Genomic DNA, 6,077 nt, shown 5'->3' with positions numbered 1-6,077 from the left:
TGAATAAACAATATTTGCTAAATGAACATGTATTTGTACAAGGGTACTTCAAAAAGTTCATAGAAAAATTAAGGGTTTATTTTGATGCAAAAAAAAAAAATCCATTCGGGATCCCTGTCACTCATATGGAAACCCAGATTAAGTTCTAGGCTCCTGGCTTCAAGGCCAATCCAACCCCTATTTTAAGGGCATTTGGAGAGTAAACCAGCAGATGGAAGACTGATCTCTGTCTCTCTGCCTTTCAAATAAATAAAATAAAATCAGTGTAAAATTTTACAAAAAGAGTGCCTAAAGTGGGCATCCTGGAACGGTGAGCCAAGCCACCGCTTGCAACTCCCACCTCCCATATCAGAGGGGCCTTTAAAAATTTAATGGAAAATACATGTTATGAAAAAAAATGGAAAGGTAGGTTGGATGAATAATTTGAAATACCTTGAATGTTTAGTAGCACAAGGTGATTAAACGCAATAGTATTTACCCTGAAGAATGATTTTTTTTCCCCTTTGTAAGGAAAAAGAATGGCTGTCCCTTTGTTAGGTGAGTGTTCCCCATGGAAAGAGCACAGGATATAAGTGAAAAGCATGTCAGAGCACCTTGGGAGTAGTGCGACTGCATTTCTATAGTAAATAAACCAAACGTTTACAAAGAGGTGTGTGTTAATACAGAGGAACAAAGCACAGAAAAAGTACAACAAATTGTTGCGGGTGATTCCCTCTGGAAGAGGAAGTTACAGCTTTCATGTTTTATTTAGGACTTAAAGGTACTCGGTTTTAACTGAGGACACAAAACCATAATGAACGAGAGTATGAATGTGCATAATTTACAACGGCATGTTTGAAAATTAGGACGATGACTTAGAAAATGCAGAGGATGTGAAGGGTCTGTGCAAGGTTTGTGTAGAAATCGCCCTGTGGACTCAATTCTAAGCGTGGGCTCGAGTCCGACTAAGCTATCCGCGAACCCCTCGCTTCTTCCGCACCCCACGGCAGGGAACCAAGGGGTCCCACATTTCGCGATTTACGATAGTTTGGAGATGCTAACAAGCTAACCCAGTTAGTCTCTGCTCTTTGCCCCGAATGTCCCGGCTTCTTACTATCCCGATGCTTCCGCGTGAGTTTTTTCCCTGCCGACGGTTTTTATTTTTATGAAAACAGTTTAAAATATATGGGTGGTTCTGTAAACCGCTCAAATTACATTTTTCCTCAAAGTAAGCGGGAGAAAAATGGATGTGTCAGAAGTGGGATTCGAACCCACGCCTCCATTCGGAGACCAGAATCCCCAGCGCGGGGAAGCGGAGCTTGAGTCTGGCGCCTTAGACCACTCGGCCATCCTGACACCCTGCCGGAGAGCGGAAATTTTCCGCTAAAACAGAGCTCTGCGGGCGAGGTTTCTGTGACGTGGCCACCGCGATGATGTCACGGTTGCTTGGTAACGGCGAGAGACGACAGCCACCTGTGGATCGAAAAGGGAAATTTGACAGAAGTAGAAAGAGCCGTTCATACATAAAAGTGAACCCAAATCTCTGGGATCTTCAGCTGCAGAGGGGCCCGCCCAGATCTCGGGACGGAAGGAGAGGAGGCCTGCAGGCCCGAGGTCACACGCTTGAATGGGGCCCTGACAGGAAGTGGTGCTCCGACCAGACCGACCGCCCTGGACTGCCGGACTCGGCGCTGACGCGACCTCGGCCTGCCAGAGGCCGCCGCGACTGTGCCTGGTAGGCACGGGGAGGGCTCGGCACACACCGTGCTTGAACTCGACTTGCGTCCACGGCTGTATTTTCGGCTGTGAATTTCAGAGACTAGAAATACGGATTTGGCTCAGGTTAGGTTTTTTGTCTATATAACTTGAGTTGTAGCAGACTCTTAGATTTCCATAAACTCCCGTGTTTTTTTCTTTTTTTTTTCTTTTTTCTTTTTTTTGCCAAGGAGAAAAGGGTGGTGAACATTAGTTTCCAAGTCGATCTCCCTTCAGATATGAGATTTACCATATTTCTTTTAAGCTATAATCCTTTTGGAAAGAAGGAACTGGTTCCTTACATAGCCACAAGTACCTCTTCATTATTTGTAATTTTTTCCTAGTTGCAAAGTCCACATGAATTGTATACAATAAAAAATAAAAATTATCCATAATCATGGTCAGAAGTAACTACTTTTAACATTTTTACAAATTCAGCTAGTCTTCTCCATGGCATGCATTTTTCTTTTCCAAAAATGGTGATGTGTAGTACATACCTTATGATTTTGCTTTTAAAGTACTATATATATACATATTTTCCAAGTAAATATTCTTTTGTATATCCTTTAAAATTCTATATACTATATTTATTTGACAGAAATATCTTTCATCTGCTGGTTCACTCCCCAAATGTCCACAATGGCCAGGCTGAAGCCAGGAGCCAGGAAATCAATCTGGGCTCATAGGTAGCACAGATTAACTACGTGAGCTAGCACCTGCTGCCTTCCAGGGTGCACAATAGCAGGAAGCTGGAATATGAACCAGGCTTGGGCATCCCAAGCGGTGTCTTGAACTGCTGTGCCAAACACCCACCCTTTGGATAAGTTTTAGTGACTGCAGAGATCCCATTATCAAACCAGCTTTGCTAAACATTAGATTTCTACTTCTTCATTTTCATGAGCAATGCTGTAAAGAACAGCCTACTGTAGATACTTCCAAACACAATTTCCTTACATTACTAGAAGTGGAATCACTACATTGACGTTCATCTAGTTTTAAAGGCTTTTGATACACGCAGTCTTGTCTGTCTCCCTCTCCCCGTCCTCATCATGTGAATCAATTTACATACGCCAAACCTGACCAACACAGGATACTAGGGTTAAATGACAACACTGAAAATAACAAAACACTTTAATAGGCAAAATAATGGTTAAGAATTTTTAACTGTTAGTGAGGTTCAACATTCATATTTAAAGAATTTCTGTACTTTTTCCTTGGTAAATGGCCAAGTTTTTATTGAGGTATTCATCTTTCCTTAACAATCTGTAAGACCCATTATTTAGAATAAACCCTTGTTATATAGTTTCTTTTTTAAAGATGTATTTATTATTTGAAAGGCAGAATTACAGAGAGGCAGAGGCACAGAGAGAGAGAGAGAGAGAGAGAGAGAGAGGTCTTCCATCTGCTGGTTCACTCCTCAGATGGCCGCAAGGGTGGGAGCTGCACCAATCCGAAGCCAGGAGCCAGGAGCTTCTTCCAGGTCTCCCGTGTGAGTGCAGGGGCCCAGGCACTTGGGCCATCTTCCACCGCTTTCCCAGGCCATAGCAGAGAGCCGGATCAGAAGTGGAGCAGCTGAGACTTGAACCGACACCCATATGGGATGCCAGCACTACAGGCAGCGACTTTACCTGCTCCGTCACAGCGCCAGCCTATATATAGTTTCTATTTACTCAAAAACCAAAGCAAATTCCTATCCATTACCAACAAGATTTCCAGGAAGTCTCTTAATTATTTGATATATTTCCATCTCATGGAAACTATGGGCTATAAAATTAACAAGGTTGTCATGCTAATGTTTAAAACCGGTCTATGGCCCACACTTGATAGATCATGCTATATATTAATTGACTTTTATTCCTGGTCATTTCTTCTCTCATCCTTATTCTTTCTTTATGGCATGTTTTTAAATGCTGGTACCTTGACAATATATTTTAAATGGCTTTAAATTATTTTAGGAATAAGGTGAGATATAATATATAAATATTTCATTATTTATTAACAGAAAACATCTGCTAAAGAGATTTTGGAGGCATTGATAATTTTTAAATGTCATTTATTTTCTTGAAAGGCAGAAATATAGAGCTCTCTCCTGTGCTGGTTCACAGCCCCCAGGGCTGGGTCAGGCTGAAGTCAGCAGCCCAGAGCTGAATCAGGGGCTCTCAGGAACGTGACAAAGCCCATCCCCTGCTGCCTCCCAGGGTGCCCATTAGCAGGCTGATGGAATCTGGAGTAGCCAGGCAACAAGGGCATCTCAAGGGGCATCTTTCTTAACTGTTAACTGCATGCCTGGTCCCTAACCAATTACTTGGAGTAAGGAGGGGCCTGAAATGAAGACAGGAATGACAAAACTAAACAAGTAAGGACTTAATTCCCAAACTCAAATCAATCTTTGACTCTTGTGAGGCTCATAAAATTATGATTTTTCAGATACCATGTTCAGGATTTAGAATAACAGGGATGGGAGTGGAAACTGAGATGGGCTTGACCATAAATCAATAGTTGTTGAAACTGGGAGATGGGTGTGAATGTTTCAATGTTTTCCCTGTACTTGGGAATCACCATGGTTTCATCAAAAACATCTATGCTAACATTTTAACAATTTTTTTTCAGTTTTTTGAAAAAATATAGATTGAAAATGAGATCTTTCTACATTAAAATTATCTTCTCACTTTTTTTTTTTTATAGATTTATTTGTGTATTGGAAAGGCAGAGTTACAGATAGAGAGAGGAGAGAGATTTTCCAACCATTGGTTCACTGCCCAAATGGTCACAACAGCTGAGGCTGGGCTGAACTGAAGCCAGGAGCTAGGAGCTTCTTCCAGGTCTTCCAGATAGGTACAGAGGACCAATCGCTAGGGCTATCCTCTGCTGCTTTTCCAGGTGCACTAGTGGGAAGCTGGATTGGAAGTGGAGCACTTGGAACACGCATCACAGACGGCAGTTTAACCCACTATGCCAGAACGCTGGCTACTTCACTCCTTTCTATTACATTCCTTTTGAGTGTCCCAAACCCCAAACTAGGTTTGGCAGTTACAATCATACACATTCAAATAAATTCTGTATGTGCAATGATGTATCTAGTAAAGAGACAAAAGTGTACCTGAAAGGTTACCTTCAAATGCAAAATTAAGCCAACAAATAAGCCAGATGTGAGAAATGTACTTACTCTCCAGCACAGAAGAAAATGTAACTGAGGCACTGTCTGTTGTCTGCATGTTTTGAATATAAGCCAGTTCATTTACATCCCTGCAAAGCCAAGCCCCTTTCAATAACCCCATCAACACTGCTTTGGTTGGGCTTCTCATTATTCTTCGCAGACACCTTACACTGGAGAAATTTCCGGGTTAAATAGGCGTAGGATTTAGTAATTTAACTACTTTAAGGCAATACTTATTGCAAGACTGAACACCAGCCCCCCAGCCTCAAGAAAAGGATCCGTGGGGCAGAAATGCAGACTGGTATTTGAGCTTCCCGTCAGATTACTGCGGGACATGCTGAGGTTTCCTACAGCACAGCTTCACTTATCCCCACAGAGTCTTTTTGTGCACTTGTCTTTTTCACGTTATTTCCTCCCCTCTTCACTGACCTTAATTTTTCTAAGGGCAGAAGCCATGTTCTCTTGTATTCTCCCAAGGAGTCAAGTTCCGCAGGCGAACCCAACAGTAGCTAATTGTGTATTTCAAAGAATCATTGTCCTCCGTTTGTGAAAAAGGCAATTCACCCACCATCAGTCCACTAGGAACCTTTTCAGGTGTTTTCTTTTTCCCCTGGTAGGAGATTTGTGATTTTCCCACGCTTATATTCTTTGGTGTGGACCTCAGATAAGGAATTAATAAATGGTTCTCAGTTACCACCTGATTTATTTTGCCTTTAGGTGACAGACAATTCCCATGTACATTTTCTCCTCTTCTCACTCACTCGGTTTTTCTTGTTGTTTTAAGATCTAATTGTTTGAAGGGCAGGAACCAGGCTGAAGGCAGAAGCCTGGAATTCCATCTGGGTCTCCCAGGTGGGTGGCAGAGGACCAAATGCTTGGGCCACTATCTGCTCCTTTCCCAGGCACATTAGCAGGGAGCTGGATGGGAAGCAGAAAAGCTCACACTCAAGCCAGCACTTCCATGTGGGATGTTTCCATAAAAAACGGCAGCTTAGCCCAACATGCCACAACGTTGGCCCATTGCTGCTTTCAATAAAAGTGAATTAAGAAGCCACTCCTAACGCACTAGATCTACTGGGAACAAGGTGGACTCATTGTGAGATCCTCTGAGTTAGTCTGGAGACAGCCCCATCAGCAGGGCAGCAAGAGTAGGAATCTAAACCAAGGGCATGTTTCCTTGTGAGCC

At 42.5% G+C, this 6,077-nt stretch overlaps 1 non-coding gene across 1 annotated transcript; it reads right to left on the bottom strand.

The window, feature by feature from the left end:
• Nucleotides 1–1,229: 1,229 nt before the first annotated feature.
• Nucleotides 1,230–1,335, bottom strand: TRNAL-CAA (transfer RNA leucine (anticodon CAA)). Its single transcript has 2 exons — nt 1,298–1,335; nt 1,230–1,275 (listed from the first exon to the last, which is right to left on the bottom strand). It is a non-coding gene; the product is annotated as a tRNA-Leu (tRNA).
• Nucleotides 1,336–6,077: the final 4,742 nt, after the last annotated feature.

This window comes from Lepus europaeus, chromosome 3 (assembly GCF_033115175.1).
Source record: "Lepus europaeus isolate LE1 chromosome 3, mLepTim1.pri, whole genome shotgun sequence".
Lineage (NCBI taxonomy): Eukaryota > Metazoa > Chordata > Mammalia > Lagomorpha > Leporidae > Lepus > Lepus europaeus.
The sequence above is the reverse complement of the archived record's forward strand: the minus strand, read 5'-3'. Positions and strand labels throughout refer to the sequence as shown.